The sequence below is a fragment of the Phocoena sinus genome, chromosome 2 (assembly GCF_008692025.1).
Source record: "Phocoena sinus isolate mPhoSin1 chromosome 2, mPhoSin1.pri, whole genome shotgun sequence".
Lineage (NCBI taxonomy): Eukaryota > Metazoa > Chordata > Mammalia > Artiodactyla > Phocoenidae > Phocoena > Phocoena sinus.
Window position 1 is genome coordinate 59,631,453 of NC_045764.1, and position 25,801 is coordinate 59,657,253.

Consider the following 25,801-nt stretch of genomic DNA (forward strand, 5'->3'; position numbering starts at 1 on the left):
GTTCCTACAACCACACTGTGGGGTAGGTATAATTATCCCTATCTTACAAATGATAAAACTGAGATTAAGACTGACCTAAGACCCTGGGACTTCCCTGGTGGTCCAGTGGTAAAGAATTCGCCTTATAATGCAGGGGACATGGGTTCGATCCCTGATCCCACATGCCAAGGGGCAACTAAGCCAGAGCACAACAACTACTGAGTTCACACACCTCAACTAGAGAGCCTGCATGCCGCAAACTACAGAGCCCATGCACCCTGGAGCCTGTGTGCCACAACTAGAGAGAAACCCACGTGCCACAACGAAAGATCCCACATGCCTCAATGAAGATACGGTGTGCTGCAACTAAGGCCCAATGCAGCCAAAAATAAAATAAATAAATCCTTAAAAAACAAAAAAGACTGACCTAAGTCCCCATAGTCAGAAAGTAATAACATTTATACTGTATATACTATGTGCTAGAACCGTTCTAAGTGCCTTAGATGTAACTCTTTTAAATAAACCCTCTTAGAGGGTTCACAACAACCCTCTAAGATCAGTACTATCATTCCCATATTACCAGTGAGGAAACTGAGACAAAGAGAGGTTGAGAAATTTACCCAAGGTCACACACTTAGTAAAGGTAAAGCCAAGATGTAAGTCTAGGCAAATTGGTTCTGATGTCCATACCCAATGAATATGTAAAAACCACCTCCCCTTCTTTTAGAATCCAAACGTAGGCCTTGGTCCAAAATCCACGTTCTTTTTCCCCTGTCTCAGTACTAACAGTATACACTGACGTAGGAAAAAAAGGTAAAAAACTATTTTAATGATCATAAGATTATAGTGTTAAATGAATGAACCCTAGATCAATGATCTAGTCCAGTATTTCACCATACACATAAGAAAATGAAGGCCTGTATCCAAAGTCACAGAGCAAACTAGCCTAAAATAAATAAGCTTCTTCGAAAATGTTTCAAAATTTCACAACCTGAGATATATATGTATACAGTGGTAGCCACAATTTTTAAAATTTTATAGGCTACTTGTAATCTATCAAAATTAGTATGAAGACTTCCAGTTCTGGCCAAGATGGAGTAGCCTCACCTTCATTTCCACGTCCTCCTACTTACAATTAAGAACTCTGCAAAAAAACATACAAGGGGGACCTTGAAGATGGCGGAAGAGTAAGACGCGGAGATCGCCTTCCTCCCCACGGATACACCAGAAATACATCCACACGTGGAACAACTCCTACAGAACTCCTACTGAAGGCTGGCAGAAGACCTCAGACCTCCCAAAAGGCAAGAAACTCCCCACGTAACTGGGTAGGGCAAAAGAAAAAACAGAGACAAAAGAATAAGGACGGCACCTGCACCAGTGGGAGGGAGCTGTGAAGGAGGAAAAGTTTCCACACACTAGGAAGCCCCTCCGCGGGCGGAGACTGCGGGAGGCAGAGGGGGGAGTTTCGGGACCGCGGAGTAGTGCACAGCGACGGGTGCGGAGGGCAAAGCGGGGAGATTCCTGCACAGACGATCGGTGCTGACCGGCACTCACCAGCCCGAGTGGCTTGTCTGCTCACCCGCCGGGGCGGGCGGGGCTGCGAGCTGAGGCTCGGGTTTTGGTTTTGGACGGAGCTCAGGGAGAGGACTGGGGTTGGCGGCTTGAACATAGCCTGAAGGGGTTAGTGCACCACGACTAGCCGGGAGGGAGTTCGGGGAAAAGCCTGCACCGGCCGAAGAGGCAAGAGACTTTTTCTTCCCTCTTTGTTTCCGGGTGCGCGAGGAGAGGGGTTTAAGAGCGCTGCTTAAAGGAACTCCAGAGACGGGCGCGAGCCGCGGCTAAAAGCGCGAACCCCAGAGACGGGCGCGAGCCGCGGCTGAGGGCGCGAGCCCCCGAGACGGGCGCGAGCCGCGGCTGAGGGCGCGAGCCCCCGAGACGGGCGCGAGCCGCGGCTGAAAGCGCAAACCCCAGAGACGGGCGCGAGCCGCGGCTAAAACCGCGGACCCCAGAGACGGGCGGGAGACGCTAAGGCTGCTGCTGCCGCCACCAAGGGGCCTGTGTGCGAGCACAGGTCACTCTCCACACCCCTCTTCCGCGGAGCCTGTGCAGCCCGCCACTGCCAGGTTCCCGGGATCCAGGGACAACTTCCCCGGGAGAGCGCACGGCGGGCCTCAGGCTGGTGCAACGTCACGCCGGCCTCTGCCGCAACGTCACGCTGCCTCTGCCGCCGCAGGCCGGCCCCGCACGCAGTGCCCCTCCTTCCCCCATCCCCCAACCCCCGGCCTGAGTGAGCCGGAGGCCCCGAATCAGCGGCTCCTTTAACCCCGTCCTGTCTGAGCAAAAAACAGACGCCCTCCAGCGACCTACACGCAGAGGCAGGGCCAAATCCAAAGCTGAGCTCCTGTGAGCTGTGAAAACAAAGAAGAGAAAGGGAAATCTCTCCCAGCAGCCACAGAAGCAGCGGATTAAAGCTCCACAATCAACTTGATATACCCTGCATCTGTGGAATACCTGAATAGACAAGGAATGATCCCAAATTGAAGAGGTGGAATTTAGGAGCGAAATCTATGATTTTTTTTCCCTTTTCCTCTTTTTGTGAAGGTGTACGTGTATGCTCCTGTGTGACATCTAGTCTGTATACTCTAGCTTCCACCATTTGTCCTAGGGCTCTATCCGTCCATGACTTTTTTTTAAAAATTCTTTTTCTTAATAATTAAGTTTAATTGTAATAACTTTATTATACTTTACCTTCGTTCTTTCTTTCTTTCCTTCCTTCCCTCCCTCCTTTAGACAACGAATCACCCCAAATTGAGGAGGTGGTCTCAGGGAGCAGGATTTATGATTTTTCCCCCTTTACCTCTTTTTGTGAAGGTGTATGTGTATGCTTCTGTGTAAGATTTTCTCTGTATAGCTTTGCTTCCAACATTTGTCCTAAGGTTCTATCCGTCCCTTTTTTTTTTTTCTAAATATTTTTTAATTCAATAACTATATTATACTTTATTTTATTTTTACTGTATCATCTTTCTTTCTGTCTTTTTTTCCTTCTTTCCCTCCTTCCTTCCTTCCTCCCTCCCTCCCTCCCTCCCTCCTTTCTTTCCTTCTTTGCTTCTTTCTTCCTTCCTTCCTTTCCTCCTTTCCTTCTTTCTTTCCTCATACTTCTACTAATTCTCTCTACTTTTTCTCCCTTTTATTCTGAGCCGTGTGGATGAAAGGCTCTTGGTGCTCCAGCCAGGAGTCAGGGCTCTGCCTCTGAGGTAGGAGAGCCAACTTCAGGTCACTGGTCAACAAGAGACCTCCCAGCTCCACATAATATTAAACAGCGGAAATCTCCCAGAGACCTCCATCTTAACACCAGCACCCAGCTTCACTCAACGACCAGCAAGCCACAGTGCTGGACAACCTATGCCAAACAACTAGCAAAACAGGAACACAACCCCACCCATTAGCAGAGAGGCTGCCTAAAATCATAATAAGGCCACAGACACCCCAAAACACACCACCAGACGTGAACCTGCCCACTAGAGAGACAAGATCCAGCCTCATCCAGCACAACACAGGCACTAGTCCCCTCCACCAGGAAGCCTACACAACCCACTGAAACAACCTTAGCCACTGGAGACAGACATCAAAAACAACGGGAACTACGAACCTGCAGCCTGCAAAAAGGAGACCCCAAACACAGTAAGATAAGCAAAATGAGAAGACAGAAAAACACACAGCAGATGAAGGAGCAAGATAAAAACCCACCAGACCTAACAAATGAAGAGGAAATAGGCAATCTACCTGAAAAAGAATTCAGAATAATGATAGTAAGGATGATCCGAAATCTTGGAAGTAGAATGGACAAAATGCAAGAAACAGTTAACAAGGACCTACAAGAACTAAAGATGAAACAAGCAACGATGAACAATGCAATAAATGAAATTAAAATCACTCTAGATAGGATCAATAGCAGAATAACTGAGGCAGAAGAACGGATAAGTGACCTGGAAGATAAAGTAGTGGAAATAACTACTGCAGAGCAGAATAAAGAAAAAAGAATGAAAAGAACTGAGGACAGTCTCAGAGACCTCTGGGACAACATGAAACGCACCAACATTCGAATTATAGGGGTTCCAGAAGAAGAAGAAAGAAAGAAAGGGACTGAGAAAATATTTGAAGAGATTATAGTTGAAAACTTCCCTAATATGGGAAAGGAAATAGTTAATCAAGTCCAGGAAGCACAGAGGGTCCCATACAGGATAAATACAAGGAGAAACACGCCAAGACACATATTAATCAAACTGTCAAAAATTAAATACAAAGAAAGCATATTAAAAGCAGCAAGGGAAAAACAACAAATAACACACAAGGGAATCCCCATAAGGTTAACAGCTGATCTCTCAGCAGAAACCCTACCAGCCAGAAGGGAGTGGCAGGACATACTGAAAGTGATGAAGGAGAAAAACCTGCAACGAAGACTACTCTACCCAGCAAGGATCTCATTCAGATTTGATGGAGAAATTAAAAGCTTTACAGACAAGCAAAAGCTGAGAGAGTTCAGCACCACCAAACCAGCTTTATAACAAATGCTAAAGGAACTTCTCTAGACACGAAACACAAGAGAAGGAAAAGACCTATAATAACGAACCCAAAACAATATAGAAAATGGGAATCGGAACATACATATCGATAATTACCTTAAATGTAAATGGACTAAATGCTCCCACCAAAAGACACAGATTGGCTGAATGGATACAAAAACAAGACCCTTATATATGCTGTCTACAAGTGACCCACTTCAGACCTAGAGACACATACAGACTGAAAGTAAGGGGATGGAAAAAGATATTCCATGCAAATGGAAACCAAAAGAAAGCTGGAGTAGCAATTCTCATATCAGACAAAATAGACTTTAAAATAAGGACTATTAAAAGAGACAAAGAAGGACACTACATAATGATCAAGGGGTCGATCCAAGAAGAAGATATAACAATTGTAAAGATTTATGCACCCAACATAGGAGCACCTCAATACATAAGGCAAATACTAACAGCCATAAAAGGGGAGATCAACAGTAACACATTCATAGTAGGGGACTTTAACACCCCACTTTCACCCATGGACAGATCATCCAAAATGAAAATAAATAAGGAAACACAAGCTTTAAATGATACATTAAACAAGATGGACTTAATTGATATTTATAGGACACTCCATCCAAAAACAACAGAATACACATTTTTCTCAAGTGCTCATGGAACATTCTCCAGGATAGATCATATCTTGGGTCACAAATCAAGCCTTGGTAAATTTAAGAAAACTGAAATTGTATCAAGTATCTTTTCCGACCACAACGCCATGAGACTAGATATCAATTACAGGAAAAGATCTGTAAAAAATACAAACACATGGAGGCTAAACAATACACTACTTAATAATGAAGTGATCACTGAAGAAATCAAAGAGGAAATAAAAAAATACCTAGAAACAAATGACAATGGAGACACAACGACCCAAAACCTATGGGATGCAGCAAAAGCAGTTCTAAGGGGGAAGTTTATAGCAATACAAGCCCACCTTAAGAAGCAGGAAACATCTCGAATAAACAACCTAACCTTGCACCTCAAGCAATTAGAGAAAGAAGAACAAAAAAACCCCAAAGCTAGCAGAAGGAAAGAAATCATAAAAATCAGATCAGAAATAAATGAAAAAGAAATGAAGGAAACAATAGCAAAGATCAATAAAACTAAAAGCTGGTTCTTTGAGAAGATAAACAAAATAGATAAACCACTAGCCAGACTCATCAAGAAAAAAAGGGAGAAGACTCAAATCAATAGAATTAGAAATGAAAAAGGAGAAGTAACAACTGACACTGCAGAAATAAAAAAAATCATGAGAGATTACTACAAGCAACTCTATGCCAATAAAATGGACAATCTGGAAGAAATGGACAAATTCTTAGAAATGCACAACCTGCCAAGACTGAATCAGGAAGAAATAGAAAATATGAACAGACCAATCACAAGCACTGAAATTGAAACTGTGATTAAAAACCTTCCAACAAACAAAAGCCCAGGACCAGATGGCTTCACAGGTGAATTCTATCAAACGTTTAGAGAAGAGCTAACACCTATCCTTCTCAAACTCTTCCAAAACATAGCAGAGGGAGGAACACTCCCAAATTCCTTCTACGAAGCCACCATCACCTTGATACCAAAACCAGACAAGGATGTCACAAAGAAAGAAAACTACAGGCCAATATCACTGATGAACATAGATGCAAAAATCCTCAACAAAATACTAGCAAACAGAATCCAACAGCACATTAAAAGGATCATACACCATGATCAAGTGGGGTTTATTCCAGGAATGCAAGGATTCTTCAATATACGCAAATCTATCAATGTGATAAACTATATTAACAAATTGAAGGAGAAAAACCATATGATCATCTCAATAGATGCAGAGAAAGCTTTCGACAAAATTCAACACCCATTTATGATAAAAACCCTCCAGAAAGTAGGCATAGAGGGAACTTTCCTAAACATAATAAAAGCCATATATGACAAGCCCACAGCAAACATCATCCTCAATGGTGAAAAACTGAAAGCATTTCCACTAAGATCAGGAACAAGACAAGGTTGCCCACTCTCACCACTCTTATTCAACATAGTTTTGGAAGTTTTAGCCACAGCAATCAGAGAAGAAAAGGAAATAAAAGGAATCCAAATCGGAAAAGAAGAAGTAAAGCTGTCACTGTTTGCAGATGACATGATACTATACATAGAGAATCCTAAAGATGCTACCAGAAAACTACTAGAGCTAATCAATGAATTTGGTAAAGTAGCAGGATACAAAATTAATGCACAGAAATCTATGGCATTCCTATATACTAATGATGAAAAATCTGAAAGTGAAATCAAGAAAACACTCCCATTTACCATTGCAACAAAAAGAATAAAATATCTAGGAATAAACCTACCTAAGGATACGAAAGACCTGTATGCAGAAAATTATAAGACACTGATGAAAGAAATTAAAGATGATACAAATAGATGGAGAGATATACCATGTTCTTGGATGGGAAGAATCAACATTGTGAAAATGACTCTACTACCCAAAGCAATCTACAGATTCAATGCAATCCCTATCAAACTACCACTGGCATTTTTCACAGAACTAGAACAAAAAATTTCGCAATTTGTATGGAAACACAAAAGACCCCGAATAGCCAAAGCAATCTTGAGAACGAAAAAAGGAGCTGGAGGAATCAGGCTCCCTGACTTCAGACTATATTACAAAGCAACAGTCATCAAGACAGTATGGTACTGGCACAAAAACAGAAAGACAGATCAGTGGAACAGGATAGAAAGCCCAGAGATAAACCCACGCACATATGGACACCTTATCTTTGATAAAGGAGGCAGGAATGTACAGTGGAGAAAGGACAGCCTCTTCAATAAATGGTGCTGGGAAAACTGGACAGGTACATGTAAAAGTATGAGATTAGATCACTCCCTAACACCATACACAAAAATAAGCTCAAAATGGATTAAAGACCTAAATGTAAGGCCAGAAACTATCAAACTCTTAGAAGAAAACATAGGAAGAACACTCTATGACATAAATCACAGCAAGATCCTTTCTGACCCACCTCCTAGAGTAATGGAAATAAAAACAAAAATAAACAAATGGGACCTAATGAAACTTCAAAGCTTTTGCACAGCAAAGGAAACCATAACCAAGACCAAAAGACAACCCTCAGAATGGGAGAAAACATTTGCAAATGAAGCAACTGACAAAGGATTAATCTCCAAAATTTACAAGCAGCTCATGCAGCTCAATAACAAAAAAACAAACAACCCCATCCAAAAATGGGCAGAAGACCTAAATAGACATTTCTCCAAAGAAGATATACAGAATGCCAACAAACACATGAAAGAATGCTCAACATCATTAATCATTAGAGAAATGCAAATCAAAACTACAATGAGATATCATCTCACACCAGTCAGAATGGCCATCATCAAAAAATCAAGAAACAATAAATGCTGGAGAGGGTGTGGAGAAAAGGGGACACTCTTGCACTGCTGGTGGGAATGTGAATTGGTTCAGCCACTGTGGAGAACAGTATGGAGGTTCCTTAAAAAACTACAAATAGAATTACCATATGACCCAGCAATCCCACTACTTGGCATATACCCTGAGAAAACCAAAATTCAAAGAGAGTCATGTACCAAAATGTTCATTGCAGCTCTATTTACAATAGCCAGGACATGGAAACAACCTAAGCGCCCATCATCGGATGAATGGATAAAGAAGATGTGGCACATATACACAATGGAATATTACTCAGCCTTAAAAAGAAATGAAATTGAGCTATTTGTAATGAGATGGATAGACCTAGAATCTGTCATACAGAGTGAAGTAAGTCAGAAAGATAAAGACAAATACCGTATGCTAACACATATATATGGAATTTAAGGAGAAAAAATGTCATGAAGAACCTAGGGGTAAGATAGGAATAAAGACGCAGACCTACTGGAGAACGGACTTAAGGATATGGGGAGGGGGAAGGGTGAGTTTTGACAGGGCGAGAGAGAGTCATGGACATATACACACTAACAAACGTAGTAAGGTAGATAGCTGGGGGGAAGCAGCCGCAAGGCACAGGGATATTAGCTCGGTGCTTTGTGACAGCCTGGAAGGGTGGGATGGGGAGAGTGGGAGGGAGGGAGACGCAAGAGGGAAGACATATGGGAACATATGTATATGTATAGCTGATTCACTTTGTTGTAAAGCAGAAACTAACACACCATTGTAAAGCAATTATACCCCAATAAAGATGTTTAAAAAAAAAAAAAAAAAAAAAACCTTCCAACAAACAAAAGCCCAGGACCAGATGGCTTCACAGGTGAATTCTATCAAACGTTTAGAGAAGAGCTAACACCTATCCTTCTCAAACTCTTCCAAAATATAGCAGAGGGAGGAACACTCCCAAATTCCTTCTACGAAGCCACCATCACCTTGATACCAAAACCAGACAAGGATGTCACAAAGAAAGAAAACTACAGGCCAATATCACTGATGAACATAGATGCAAAAATCCTCAACAAAATACTAGCAAACAGAATCCAACAGCACATTAAAAGGGTCATACACCATGATCAAGTGGGGTTTATTCCAGGAATGCAAGGATTCTTCAATATACGCAAATCTATCAATGTGATAAACTATATTAACAAATTGAAGGAGAAAAACCATATGATCATCTCAATAGATGCAGAGAAAGCTTTCGACAAAATTCAACACCCATTTATGATAAAAACCCTCCAGAAAGTAGGCATAGAGGGAACTTTCCTAAACATAATAAAAGCCATATATGACAAGCCCACAGCAAACATCATCCTCAATGGTGAAAAACTGAAAGCATTTCCACTAAAATCAGGAACAAGACAAGGTTGCCCACTCTCACCATTCTTATTCAACATAGTTTTGGAAGTTTTAGCCACAGCAATCAGAGAAGAAAAGGAAATAAAAGGAATCCAAATCGGAAAAGAAGAAGTAAAGCTGTCACTGTTTGCAGATGACATGATACTATACATAGAGAATCCTAAAGATGCTACCAGAAAACTACTAGAGCTAATCAATGAATTTGGTAAAGTAGCAGGATACAAAATTAATGCACAGAAATCTATGGCATTCCTATATACTAATGATGAAAAATCTGAAAGTGAAATCAAGAAAACACTCCCATTTACCATTGCAACAAAAAGAATAAAATATCTAGGAATAAACCTACCTAAGGATACGAAAGACCTGCATGCAGAAAATTATAAGACACTGATGAAAGAAATTAAAGATGATACAAATAGATGGAGAGATATACCATGTTCTTGGATGGGAAGAATCAACATTGTGAAAATGACTCTACTACCCAAAGCAGTCTACAGATTCAATGCAATCCCTATCAAACTACCACTGGCATTTTTCACAGAACTAGAACAAAAAATTTCGCAATTTGTATGGAAACACAAAAGACCCCGAATAGCCAAAGCAATCTTTAGAACGAAAAAAGGAGCTGGAGGAATAAGGCTCCCTGACTTCAGACTATATTACAAAGCAACAGTAATCAAGACAGTATGGTACTGGCACAAAAACAGAAAGATAGATCAGTGGAACAGGATAGAAAGCCCAGAGATAAACCCACGCACATATGGACACCTTATCTTTGATAAAGGAGGCAGGAATGTACAGTGGAGAAAGGACAGCCTCTTCAATAAATGGTGCTGGGAAAACTGGACAGGTACATGTAAAAGTATGAGATTAGATCACTCCCTAACACCATACACAAAAATAAGCTCAAAATGGATTAAAGACCTAAATGTAAGGCCAGAAACTATCAAACTCTTAGAAGAAAACATAGGAAGAACACTCTATGACATAAATCACAGCAAGATCCTTTCTGACCCACCTCCTAGAGTAATGGAAATAAAAACAAAAATAAACAAATGGGACCTAATGAAACTTCAAAGCTTTTGCACAGCAAAGGAAACCATAACCAAGACCAAAAGACAACCCTCAGAATGGGAGAAAACATTTGCAAATGAAGCAACTGACAAAGGATTAATCTCCAAAATTTACAAGCAGCTCATGCAGCTCAATAACAAAAATACAAACAACCCCATCCAAAAATGGGCAGAAGACCTAAATAGACATTTCTCCAAAGAAGATATACAGAATGCCAACAAACACATGAAAGAATGCTCAACATCATTAATCATTAGAGAAATGCAAATCAAAACTACAATGAGATATCATCTCACACCAGTCAGAATGGCCATCATCAAAAAATCAAGAAACAATAAATGCTGGAGAGGGTGTGGAGAAAAGGGGACACTCTTGCACTGCTGGTGGGAATGTGAATTGGTTCAGCCACTGTGGAGAACAGTATGGAGGTTCCTTAAAAAACTACAAATAGAATTACCATATGACCCAGCAATCCCACTACTTGGCATATACCCTGAGAAAACCAAAATTCAAAGAGAGTCATGTACCAAAATGTTCATTGCAGCTCTATTTACAATAGCCAGGACATGGAAACAACCTAAGCGCCCATCATCGGATGAATGGATAAAGAAGATGTGGCACATATACACAATGGAATATTACTCAGCCTTAAAAAGAAATGAAATTGAGCTATTTGTAATGAGATGGATAGACCTAGAATCTGTCATACAGAGTGAAGTAAGTCAGAAAGAAAAAGACAAATACCGTATGCTAACACATATATATGGAATTTAAGGAGAAAAAATGTCATGAAGAACCTAGGGGTAAGATAGGAATAAAGACGCAGACCTACTGGAGAACGGACTTAAGGATATGGGGAGGGGGAAGGGTGAGTTTTGACAGGGCGAGAGAGAGTCATGGACATATACACACTAACAAACGTAGTAAGGTAGATAGCTGGGGGGAAGCAGCCGCAAGGCACAGGGATATTAGCTCGGTGCTTTGTGACAGCCTGGAAGGGTGGGATGGGGAGAGTGGGAGGGAGGGAGACGCAAGAGGGAAGACATATGGGAACATATGTATATGTATAGCTGATTCACTTTGTTGTAAATCAGAAACTAACACACCATTGTAAAGCAATTATACCCCAATAAAGATGTTTAAAAAAAAAAAAAAAAAAACATACAAAATAAGCACAGGACGATTTTAAAAGATAGAAAGTAGTAGGTGGACTGCCTAGTGACCCTGGGAATTGAAAAGCAGCACAGCAGTGAGTTCTGTTTTTGTTTATTGCTGACAGGATGCTATAAAAAGCCTCCAATCCAGAAGGACCAACTGACATAGACAAAACAGGCAACAGCAAAACTTGTTTTGCCAAGCCAAAGGACAGAGAAAAGGATGGCCTAAGAAAACAGACAACCATTTTGGCAATATTCCTTCTATTCTAGCCAAACGTCAGTGGAAAACTTCCACCCCATAGTTTCAATAGGGGTAAGCAGAGAGCTGAACTTCCGTTGCCCACCTGGCAGAAGCAGATGGTGGTCCAATTCCCTCACCAAAACAATGTCAGCAAATGTCAGCAAAATGTGAGCTGAGCTCTTACCTCCAATTGGCATTAATAACACTAAACAAAGCAGTAGGAACCGTACTTACTCAGCACTCCACTTTCCCTCTCACCTAGTGTCAGTGGGAGCTGAACTTCCACACCCACCAAGCAGCAGTGAGACTTAACGAGGTAGTGAAAGTCAGAACTGGTAGACACTGACCTAGTCAGCTAGCTGGGAGGGAGTCCGGGAAAATGTCTGGAACTGCCTAAGAGGCAAAAGACCATTGTTTCAGAGTGCACGAGGAGAAGGGATTCAGAGCACTGCCTAAACGAGCTCCAGAGATGGGCACGAGCCATGGCTATCAGCACGGACACCAGAGAAGGGCACGAAACACTAAGGCTGCTGCTGCAGCCACCAAGAAGCCTGTGTGCAAGCACAGGTCACTATCCACACCTCCCCTCGGGAGAGCCTGCGCAGCCCACCACTGCCCGGGTCCCATGATACCGGAACAGCATACCCAGGAGAACACACGGCATGCCTCAGGCTGCTGCAACGTCACAGTGGCCTCTGCCACCGCAGGCTCAAGCCGCATACCATACACCTCCCTCCCCCCAGCCTGAGTGAGCCAGAGTCACCTAATCAGCTGCTACTTTAACCCTGTCCTGTCTGAATGGAGAAGATGCCCTCAGGTGACCTACACGCAGAGGCAGGGCCAAATCCAAAGCTGAACCTCAGGAGCGGTATGAACAAGAAGAAAAAGGGAAATTTCTCCCAGCAGCCTCAGGAGCTGCGCATTAAATCTCCACAATCAACTTGATGTACCCTGCACTTGTAGAATGCCTGAGTAGACAACAAATCATCCCAAAATTGAGGCGGCAGACTTTGGGAGAACTGTAGACTTGGGATTTGCCTTCTGCAAATAATTTGTTTCTGGTTATATGTTTATCTTACTTTAGTATTTACAGTTTATTAACATTAGTAGAAGTGTTTATTGATTTCGTTGCTCCCTTATACATACATATATATATATATATATATATATATATAATCTTTTCCTTTTTTTGTGAGTGTGTACGTGTACGCTTCTTTGTATGATTTTGTCTGTATAGCTTTGCTTTTACCATTTGTCCTAGGGTTCGGTCTGTCTTTTTTTTTTTTAAGTACATTTTTTAGTGCTGGTTATCATTGGTGGATTTGTTTTTCAGTTTGGTTGCTCTCTTCTTTCTGTCTTTTTATTTCTTTTATTACTTTTTAATAATTATTTTTCATTTTTGATTTTAATAACGTTATTTTATTTTATTTTTTCTGTCTTTCTTTCTTTTTTTCTCCCTTTTCTTCTGTGTCGTGTAGCTGACAGGGTCTTGGCACTCTGACCAGGTGTCAGGCCTGTGCCTCTGAGGTGGGAGAGCCGAGTCTAAGACATTGGTCCACCAGAGACCTCCCGGCTCCACGTTATATCAAATGGCGAAAGAAATCCCAGAGATCTCCATCTCAACTCTTAAACCCAGCTCCACTCAAAGACAAGCAAGCTACAGTGCTTGACACCCTATGCCAAATGACTAGCAAGACAGGAACACAACCCCATGCATTAGCAGAGAGGCTGCCTCCAATCATGATAAGGTCACAGACGCTCCAAAACACACCACAGGACGTGGTCCTGCACACCAGAAAGACAAGATCCAGCCTCATCCACCAGAAAACAGGCACCAGACCCCTCCACCAGGAAGCCTACACAACCCACTGGGGGCAGAAAACAAAAACAACGGGAACTATGCACTTGCACCCTGTTAAAAGGAGACCCCAAACACAGTAAGTTAAGCAAAGTGAGAAGACAGAGAAATACACAGCAGATGAAGGAGCAAGGTAAAAACACACCAGACCAAACAATTAAAGAGGAAATAGGCAGTCTACCTGAAAAAGAATTCAGAATAATGATAGCAAAGACAATCCAAAATCTTGGAAACAAAATGGAGAAAATACAAGAAAACTTTAACAAGGACCTAGAAGAACTGAAGACCAAATAAAAAATGATGAACAACACAATAAATGAAATTAAAAATTCTCTAGAAGGAATCAATAGCCAAAAAACTGAGGCAGAAGAATGGATAAGTAACCTGGAAGATAAAATAGTGCAAATAATAAGCAGCAGAATAAGGCAAAAAGAATGAAAACAACAGAGGACAGTCTCAGAGACCTCTGGGACAACATTAAATGCACCAAGATTCGAACTATATGGGTCCCAGAAGAAGAAGAGAAAAAGAAACGGACTGAGAAAATATTTGAAGAGACTATAGTTGAAAACTTCCCTAATATGGAAAAGGAAATAGTTAAACAAGTCCAGAAAGTGCAGAGAGTCCCATACAGGATAAATCCAAGAAGAAACATGCCAAGACACATATTAATCAAACTATCAAAAATTAAATACAAAGAAAGATATTAAAAGCAGCAAGGGAAAATCTACAAATAACATACAAGGGAATAACCAGAAGGTTAACAGCTGATCTTTCAGCAGAAACTCTGCAAGCCAGAAGACAGTGGCAGGACATATTTAAAGTGATGAAAGGGAAAAACCTACAACCAAGATTACTCTACCCAGCAAAGATGCCATTCAGATTCGATGGAGAAATTAAAACCTTTACAGACAAGCAAAAGCTAACAGAATTCAGCACCACCAAACCAGCTTTACAACAAATGCTAAAGGAACTTCTCTAGGCAGGAAACACAAGAGAAGGAAAAGACCTACAAAAACAAACCCAAAACAATTAACAAAATGGTAAAAGGGACATACATATCAATAACTACCTTAAATGTAAATGCATTAAATGCTCCAACCAAAAGACACAGACTAACTGAATGCATAGAAAAGCAAGACCCATATATATGCTGCCTACAAGAGACCCACTTCAAAACCACGAACACATAGACTGAAAGTGAGGGGATAGACAAAGATATTCCATGCAAATGGAAATCAAAAGAAAGCTGGAGTAGCAATTCTCATATCAGACAAAATACACTTTAAAATAGACTATTACAAGAGACAAAGAAGGACACCACATCATTATCAAGGGATTGATCCAAGAAGAAGATATAATAATGGTAAATATTTATGCACCCAACATAGGAGCACCGCAATACATAAGGCAAATAATATCAGCCATAAAAGGGGAAACTGACAGCGACACAATTATACTAGAGGACTTTAACACACCACTTTCACCAATGGAGAGATCATCCAAAATGAAAATAAATAAGGAAACACAAGTTTTAAATGAAACATTAAACAAGATGGACTTAATTGATATTTATAGGACACTCCATCCAAAAACCAACACAAGACACTTTCTTCTCAAGTGCTCATGGAATTTCTCCAGGATAGATCATATCTTGGGTCACAAATCAAGCCTTGGTAAATTTAAGAAAATTGAAAGAGTATCAAGTATCTTTTCCAACCACAACCCTATGAGACTAGATGTCAATTACAGGAAAAGATCTGTAAAAAATACCAACACATGGAGGCTACACAATACACTACTTAATAACCAATAGATCACTGAAGAAATCAAAGAGGAAATCAAAAAATACCTAGAAACAAATGACAATGAAAACACAAGGACCCAAAACCTTGGGGATGCAGCAAAAGCAGTTCTAAGAGGGAAGTTTACAGCAATACAGTCCTACCTTAAGAAACAGGAAACATCTCAAATGAACAACCTAACCTTACACCTAAAGCAATTAGAGGAAGAAACAAAAAACCCCCAAAGTTAGCAGAAGGGAAGAAATCATAAAGATCAGATCAGAAATAAATGAAGAAGAAATGAAGGAAACAATAGCAAAGATCAATGAAACTACAAGCTGGGTCTTTGAGATGATAAACAAAATTGATAAACCATTAGCCAGAGTCATCAAGAAAAAAAACAAAAGACTCAAATCAATAGAAATAGAAATGAAAAAGGAGAAGTAACAATTGACACTGCAGAAATAAAAAGGATCATGAGAGATTACTACAAGCAACTCTATGCCAATAAAACGGACAAACTGGAAGAAAGGGACAAATTCTTAGAAATGCACAACCTGCCAAGACTGAACAAGGAAGAAATAGAAAATATGAACAGTCCAATCACAAGCACTGAAATTGAAACTGTGATTAAAAATCTTCCAACAGAAGGCTTCCGTGATGGCACAGTGGTTGAGAGTCCGCCTGTCGATGCAGGGGACACGGGTTCGTGCCCCCGTCCGGGAAGATCCCACATGCCGCGGAGCGGCTGGGCCCGTGAACAATGGCTGCTGAGCCTGCGCGTCCGGAGCCTGTGCTCCACAACAGGAGAGGCCGCAATGGTGAGAGCCCTGCGTACCACAAAAAAAAAAAAAAAAAATCTTCCAACAAACAAAAGCCCAGGACCAGATGGATTCACAGGCAAATTCTATCAAACATTTAGGGAAGAGCTAACACATCTCCTTCTCAAACTCTTCCAAAATATAGCAGAGGGAGGAACACTCCCCAACTCATTCAATGAGGCCACCATCACCCTGACACCAAAACCAGACAAAGATGTCACAAAGAAAGAAAACTACAGGTCAATATCTCTGTTGAACATAAATGCAAAAATCCTGAACAAAATACTAGCAAACAGAATCCAACAGCATATTAAAAGGATCATACACCATGATCAAGTGGGGTTTATCCCAGGAATGCAAGGATCCTTCAATATACGCAAATCCCTGAATGTGATACAGCATATTAACAAATTGAAGGCGAAAAACGATATGATCATCTCAACAGATGCAGAAAAAGCTTTCGACAAAATTCAACACCCATTTATGATAAAAACCCTCCAGAAAGTAGGCATAGAGGGAACTTTCCTCAACATAATAAAGGACATATATGACAAACCCACAGCCAACTTCGTCCTCAATGGGGAAAATCTGAAAGCATTTCCACTATGATCAGGAACAAGACAAGGTTGCCCACTCTCACCACTATTAATTTAACATAGTTTTGGAAGTTTTAGCCACAGCAATCAGAGAAGCAAAAGGAATAAAAGGAATCCAAAACAGAAAAGAAGAAGTAAAGCTGTCACTGTTTGCAGATGACATGATGCTATACATAGAGAACCCTAATGATGCTACCAGAAAACTACTAGAGCTAATCAATGAATTTGGTAAAGTTGCAGGATACAAAATTAATGCACAGAAATCTCTGGCATTTCTATACACTAATGCTGAAAAATCTGAAAGTGAAATTAAGAGAACACTCCCATTTACCATGGCAACGAAAAGAATAAAATATCTAGGAATAAACCTACCTAAGGAGACAAAAGATCTGTGTGCAGAAAATTATAAAACACTGATGAAAGAAATTGAAGATGATACAAATAGATGGAGAGATGTACCATGTTCTTGGATTGGAAGAATCAACATTGTGAAAATGATTCTAGTACCCAAATCAATCTACAGATTCAATGCAATCCCTATCAAACTTCCACTGGCATTTTTCACAGAACTAGAACGAAAAATTTCACGATTTGTATGGAAACACAAAAGACCCTGAACAGTTAAAGCAATCTTGAGAAAGAAAAATGGAGCTGGAGGAATCAGACTCCCTGACTTCAGACTATACTACAAAGCTACAGTAATCAAGACAGTATGGCACTGGCACAAAAAGAGAAATATAGATCAATGGAACTGGACAGAAAGCTCAGAGATAAACCCACGCACATATGGTCACCTTATCTTTGAGAAAGGAGGCAAGAGTATACAATGTAGGAAAGACTGCCTCTTCAATAAGTGGTGATGGGAAAACTGGACAGGTACATGTAAAAGAATGAAATTAGAATACTCGCTAACACCATACACAAAAATAAACTCAAAATAGATTAAAGATCTAAATGTAAGGCCAGACTCTATAAAACTCTTAGAGGAAAACATAGGCAGAACACTGTATGACATAAATCACAGTAGATCCCTTTTGACCCACCCTCTAGAGAAATGGAAATAAAAACAAAAATAAACAAATGTAACCTCAGGATACTTAAAAGCTTTTTTGCACAGCAAAGGAAAACATAAACAAGATGAAAAGCCAACCCTCATAATGGGAGAAAATATTTACAAATGAAGCAACTGACAAAGGATTAATCTCCAAAATATACAAGCAGCTCATGCAGCTCAATATCAAAAAAACAAACAACCCAATCCAAAAATGGGTAGGAGACCTAAATAGACATTTCTCCAAAGAAGATATACAGATTGCCAACAAACAGATGAAAGGATGCTCAACATCAGTAATCATTAGAAAAATGCAAATTAAAACTCCAGTGAGGTATCACCTCACACCAGTCAGAATGGCCATCATCAAAAAATCTACAAACAATAAATGCTGGAGAAGGTGTGGAGAAAAGGGAACCCTCTTGCACTGTTGGTGGGAATGTAAATTGATACACCCACTATGGAGAACAATATGGAGGTTCCTTAAAAATCTAAAAATAGAACTACCATATGACCCCGCAATCCCACTACTGGGCATATATCCTGAGAAAACCATAATTCAAAAAGAGTCATGGGCTTCCCTGGTGGCGCAGTGGTTGAGAGTCCGCCTGCCAATGCAGGGGACATGGGTTCGTGCCCCGGTCCGGGAAGATCCCACATGCCACGGAGCGGCTGGGCCCGTGAGCCATGGCCACTGAGCCTGCGCGTCTGGAGTCTGTGCTCTGCAACGGGAGAGGCCACAACAGTGAGAGGCCCGCGTACCGAAAAAAAAAAAAAAAAGTGTCATGTACCACAATGTTCACTGCAGCACTATTTACAACAGCCAGAACAAGGAAGCAACCTAAGTGTCCATCGACAGATGAATGGATAAAGAAGATGTGGCACATATATACAATGGAATGTTACTCAGCCATAAAAAGAAATGAAACTGAGTTATTTGTAGTGAGGTGGATGGACCTAGAGTCGGTCATACAGAGTGAAGTAAGTCAGGAAGGGAAAAAGAAATACCATATGCTTACTCATATATATGGAATTTAAAGGAAAAGAAAGAAAATGGTTCTGATGAACCTAGGGGCAGGACAGGAATGAAAACACAGACATAGAGAATGGACTTGAGGACACGGGGAAGGGAAAGGTAAGCTGAGACTAAGTGAGAGAGTAACACTGACATTAATACACTATCAAATGTAATATAGCTAGTGGGAAGCAGCTGCATAGGACAGGGAGATCAGCTCGGTGTTTTGCAACCACCTAGAGGGGTGGGATATGAAGGGTGGGAATGAGACGCAAAAGGGAGGGTATATGGGGATATACGTATGCATATAGTGATACAACAGAAAGTAACACAACATTGTAAAGCAATTATACTCCAGTAAAGATATTAAAGGAAAAAAGAAAAAGAAAAAAAAAAAGCCCTGGAATAATCCCAACCTGACTGTGATTTGTTATCATTTTTATTTATCGCTGTATTTAATTCACTAATATGTTGTTCAATGTTCAAGAGAAAATGTTTTATTATAATATGCTTTTTAGGTTTTGATATTAAGGTTATAAAATGATCTCTCTTTTATTCTGAGGAAGAGTTTAAGATTGAATGTATCTTTACCTAAAATGTTTGGAAGAATTCACAGGTGAAGCCATTTTGACCTGGAATTTTCTTTGTGAAAAAATGTTTCATTATTAACTCACATTTTTTTACATTCCTTCAAGTTTTTCTAATTCTTGATACGCAACTTCTGTTATGTTTTTCAAGTTATTTGTTAATTTCTTCTAAATTTCTAAATTTAGTGTATAATATTGCTCATAATTTCTTTTTAATATTTTGGGGATCTGTGCCAATGCCCCTGTTTCATTCCTGGTGCTAGGCCTTGCCTCCTTTTTTTCTTGGTATTACTAGAAGTCTGTTAATTTTATTGGTCTATTTGAAGAACTACATTTTGGCTTTGTTAATTTTTCTCTATTCTCACCTGTATTTTTCCTTCCATATTCCCTGGGTCTAGCTTGTTCTTTTCTAACTTCTTGAGATGGACAGAGTATGGATTTTAGGTTTTCCTCCTTTCTAATTGGTGTAATTGAAGCTAGAAAATTTCCTCAAAGCATAGCTTTACCCTAATCCCAAAGATTTCAAATGTTCATTTTTATTCAACTGACATTTTCTAATTTTCAGTGTGATTTCTTCCCTGACTCATGGATTATTCAGATATATATTCCAAAATTCCAAAAATCTGAAAATTGTACAGCTACATTTTTGTAATTAATTTCTAACTTCATTCCACTGTGTTAAGACAGGCAGAATAAGTTCAATCATCTGAAAGTTGTTGAAACTTGTTTACTGTGTCAATTTTGGTAAATATTCCATGTGTGCTTGAATATGTATTTGGACTTACAGCCATGACAAAGTAGCCTGTATTAAAATTAATCTTATTCCTGCCAAACAGAACTACAAGAGCTAGATGAAATATATAAATGAATTGTTTAAAGGCATTGGAAAGCAACCAGTATAGGCAAGACTCGAGGAACTACAATTCCTGAGAATAGGGACAACAACATGAGATCCACATTCACCCTAGAATTTTCCCTGAAGACTGCTGGAATTCACAGTGTAGGAAAGTGAGTTCTAGCAGAAACCAGCAGTCCTATCTAGCTAAGACAGATATTGGAGTTCGATGAGTCTAAAGCAACTGGGGCTTCAGGGGAAAAAATCTTGGAGAGGGGGAAACTGCAGGAAAGTAAGCCAAAAGAATCTGCATTCAATCTTCCCCTAAGAAGTCTGACAACTGCTAAGCTTTGCATATACAGGGCAAGATTCCAAGACACCCAGCAGAAAATAGCAGCTGGGATGCTAATGAACTAAGCAGATATTGTAGCAACTGTATGGTGCCGAGGAAACAAAAGTTGGAACTCAGGAATGAAGTGGTCTTGGCAAGCACCCCAGGTTTTCAATTGAGACTCCAAAAGGAACAAGAAAAAACTAAAACACATCAACTTTAATAAAACCTCAAGCCAAACCTTGACAGGATTAAGGTGTTCTGCTTGTTCTCTACCTTACTGCCATAAAAAACTATATATTTTTAGAAGAAGTCTCTATAACTTTTAGTATACAATGTTAAACATTCAATTAAATATGAGGCATCCTAATCAAAAAGAGTAAAATAACTCTAAACTGCCCCAAAACTGTTTTTTAAACTAACAAACTCACAGATGGTTCAAACATTTTACTTTTCAGACACAAATTTTTTAAATAGCTATTATTAATATGTTCAAGAAAATATGGATTAGACATAGAGAACAGAGGATGAGTAGAATGACTAGAAGACATATCAGTAAAAAGTTTCCAGATTGAAGTATCAAAAGGGAAAAAAATGGAAAAAAAAAGCATTAGTTGTTAGACATATCAATTATGTCAAGTTCATTAATCAGGTTGTTTAGATATTTTTGATCTTTACTGATCTTTATCTACAGGTACTATCATTTGAGACAGTTATGGTAAAATCTCCCAGTGTAAATACAGACTTTTTTTCAGTTTTTCCTTTCAGTCCTGTCCGGGTTTGCTTTATATGTTTTAAAGATATGTTATGTACATATAAATTTAGAGTTACTTTATCTCTCTGTTGAAATGACGCTTTAATAATTTTTAAAATCTCTAAAATGTTGCTTGGCTACTCTTATTTCATCTGGTAACAATACTAGCTTTGATTTGAATGGGGTATGTATAGAATATCTTGCCCTGCCTTTTTCTTTTGACTTTTCTACATCTTAATATTGAAGGTGTATCTCTTATAAGCAGAATACAATTGGGCTTTTTTTTGTGTGTGTGTGGTACGCGGGACTCTCACTGTTGTGGCCTCTCCCATTGCGGAGCACAGGCTCCGGATGCGCAGGCTCAGTGGCCATGGCTCACGGGCCCAGCCGCTCCGCAGCATGTGGGATCTTCCCGGACCGGGGCACGAACCCGTGTCCCCTGCATCGGCAGGCGGACTCTCAACCACTGCGCCACCAGGGAAGCCCCTATTTTTAAAAGTGTTATAATCTTCATTTTTAAAATTTAATATTTAGACCATTTACATTTAATGTAGGGATTGATACATTTACTTCTATTACATTATAATTCTTTTTTTGATTTGTCTTATGTGTTTTATGTTTCTTTTTTTCCTCTTCTCTTGCTTTCTTTTGGATTGATCAAAAAGAGTATTAGTTGAACATTTGTTTATTCTTCTTTGTGGTTTTCCTGAATTTATAACACAGTGTTGACTTATGTCTAATGCAAACGAGCACTTTTGTAACTTCTTAGACAATGTTAGAACCTAGAAAATATAAACTCCATTTATTCCTCTCTTATCTTTTGGGTTACTGTCATAAATTTTCATTCTACATATATGTCAAGCTCCACAAGACATTGTTTCACACAGTCAATACACATTTAAGGTTATCTGCATGTTTATTCCTTCTAGTTTTTTTCATTCCTTCATGCATTTCTGGGATGCTATCTGGAATCATTTTCCTGCCATCTGAAGAACTCTGTGGGTTTTTTTAGTGTAGGTCTGACTACAAATTCTCTCAATTTTTATTCATCTAGAACTACCTTTATTTCACCTTCATTTTTGAAGGTTATTTTTTGCTGGATGCAGAATTCTCTCTCCAGTTATTTTCTTTCAGCACCTTAAAGATGTCATTCCACTGCCATCTGGCTTTCATCAGCTATAAGTTGACTCTTGCTCATTTTAAAAGTCTTTTTTTTTTTTAGAGCTGTGACTACTTGCAAAGATTTTCTCTTTCTTTGATTTTTAATATTTTTATTATATTGCATCTAGGTGAGATTTGTTTTATATTTTTCCTACTTGGAGTTTATAATGGTTCTTGAATATAAGACAGTATCTTTTGACAGTTTGGGGAAATCTTCAGTGATTACCTCCTCAAAGGTTGCTTTTGTACCATTCATTCCATCCCTTCAGACTCCACTTACAGGTGTGCCTCTTATGCTCTTCTCTGCATTCTCCTCTCTCTCTCTCTTTTCTCTCCATGATATAGCCTCAGTATTTTCTACTGACTTAGAATTAATTCAATCCCAACTCTCCTAAATTTTAAATCTCTTCTCAGTGTGGGTAAACACATTAGTTGTTTTAAGAATTTTATTTATCTTCCTGGATTCCTCCCTTCCAGGGCACTGTGACCATAAAAAAATCTGGACTGGCTGCTATCTAGACATTTACACAGCAATCATCCTGGGATCACCACCACAGAATTATTACCTTTGCCTCTTCTCTGTACTGGCTCCCTCTGGTAGTGACAGTGTCCATAAAGTTAAAAATCTTTTGAGACCTAGAATGTTTGAAAATGTCTTTAATCTACTCTCACATCTCATGGATAATTTGGCTGGACATAGGATTTTAGCTTAGAAATTATTTTCCTCCAGAATTTTGAAGACATAGCTCAATTTTCTTGTGGCTTCTAGTGATAATTCTGCAAAAGCAGGTGTCATCCTGATTCTTGGTCATTTGTATATAAACTGATTCTTTTCTCTAATTTTTTAGAGCCTCTCATCATCTGTAGTACTCATAAATTTCCCAACTTTTTTTTTTTTTTTTTTTGCGATACGCGGGCCTCTCACTGTTGTGGCCTCTCCCGTTGAGGAGCACAGGCTCCGGATGCACAGGCTCAGCAGCCATGGTTCATGGACCCAGCCGCTCCGCAGCATGTGGGATCTTCCTGGACCGGGGTACGAACCCGTGTCCCTTGCATTGGCAAGCAGACTCTCAACCACTGCGCCACTAGGGAAGCCCCTCCCAACATGTTCTGATGTCACTGCAGTTTCATCCATTATAGTGGGCACTTAATGGGCCCTTTTGGTTAAAAACTTATTATCTTTCTGTTAAACAAAATTTCCTTTAATTATTTCATGACTTCTTCCTTTTCCTTTATCTTTCTATAATCCATATTATTCAAATAGTGGATAGTCCAGTATCTATTTTTATATAATAAGCCTAAAACTTAGCATCTTAAAATACTATGTTATTTCCATGCAATTCTTTGACTCAGGAATCTGAAGAGTGCTCAGTTTGGTGGGGGGAGGTGTAGGAGGGGGTTCATCTCATCTCCATATGGTGTCAGCAAGGGTGATTCAACTGAGACCAGAGAATTCATGATAGCTTCACCACATGCCCAAATCTTTCATACTAGTTACTGGCTGAGACTAAGTTCTTCTCCTGGCCACTTTCTCTTCACATGGTCTCTCATTATTCAGCAGCCTATCTTGGGCTTCTTTACATGGTAGCTGGCTTCCAACAAGGAGAAAATTGAAGCTGCAAGCCCTCTTACCAGCTAGGTTGGGAATTTACCAAACCTCGCTCTAGATACATTCTATTGATTATATCAAGTCACAGGACCAACCAAAGATTTAAGGCGAGGGAAAACAGAATCTACCACTTGACGGTGGAAGTGGCATGCATGCACAGGGATGAGAGAAACTGTTCACACCCATCTTTGCAGACAATCTACCACAGTCCACTATCTGGCTTCAGATTGCCTAAGTCTTCCAAGACTACCAGACATTCATCAATTAGAGAATCAGCCTTGAAGACCAATATCTCATGATCTGTATCAGATTTGGATGTGTTCCTCAGGTGTGGGTTCTCTTGATCTGGAAACCTGGCAGTTCAAGTAGAAGAGGGCTTGAAGTGGAAGCGAGATTGAGGCATCTCAACATTATCTTTATCCATAGTCTTCTACTTAGTCTCGTTGTTTGCAATACAGTACCCCCACCTTCCAATGTGTCTGGTATCTCTCAGGTCAAATACCATCTTTTGTACCTTCTCTAGAAACTAAACCTCCAATGTTCTGTAGGGTGAGAGAGATACATCTACTCTCATCCTACTAGTCAGAGTTATGGGGAAGTGGGGAGGATTCGAGATTCTTCTTATAAACCCTACCTATACCCTCACTTCCAGAGATACCTGCTCCCACCAATTACTGATCCTTTTGGAAATTATGTGGATCAAATTGGATTGCTTGACAGTTTTGCCCACCCTCTGAGCTGAGGATTCAGCTAGCTTACTCAAATGTCACAACTGGTCTTGCTATTTTCCAACTTTCAAAAATTTGTTCATATCATCTCTTCTCCTGTCTCTTTTTCCTTAAGTCCTTTCATATCATTTTAGTTGAGTCTGGGGAAAAAGCAAAGTAACTGCATGTGCTCACTCTATCATCTTTAACAAAAATCAATTTTATAGCATATCATTACAAACTTGAGTACTATACCTACTGTAATTATAAATTACTTAAGATATACACCATAATTCACTGTGCAAAACAGTGCATCAAAACCCCACAACTGAACACCAAAGTGGTCAAAAACAAAATTCCTTGGTATATTAACGAGTATTTTTAAGCCTAGTCATAATGAAGATCTATCATTTCACTTCAACCAAACGGGTCACACTCATAAATAATCTGAGAGTACTGCTTTAAACAAAACCATGATACATGCTAAGACTATAATTCCTTTAAATTCTTTTGCAGTTTTGATTTTTTAACACATTTCTCTCAGACTTTCAAGACACAGACACTAAACTTCATGATTCCACATTTTCCTACCTTTTCCTAACATACCAACTCTCAATTTTCTACTTTCTCAATAGAGAAAGCAAGGGCAATATATTCCATAAAAGTAAGGTATATATCTGAAATAAGCCAATCGCACTTACTGAGACCAAAATGGAAAAACAGCGCAACAACAACATCAATAATGCAAAGGTGGCAATACCTTTGTTATATCCAATAAAACATTTCTTTATGAACCAAAA

At 39.6% G+C, this 25,801-nt stretch overlaps 1 protein-coding gene across 5 annotated transcripts in view; it reads right to left on the minus strand.

Moving 5' to 3' along the window:
* The window catches only part of SCAPER (S-phase cyclin A associated protein in the ER), a 523,563-nt gene that overhangs the window by 363,284 nt on the left and 134,478 nt on the right, over nucleotides 1-25,801 (minus strand). The window lies entirely within an intron of this gene.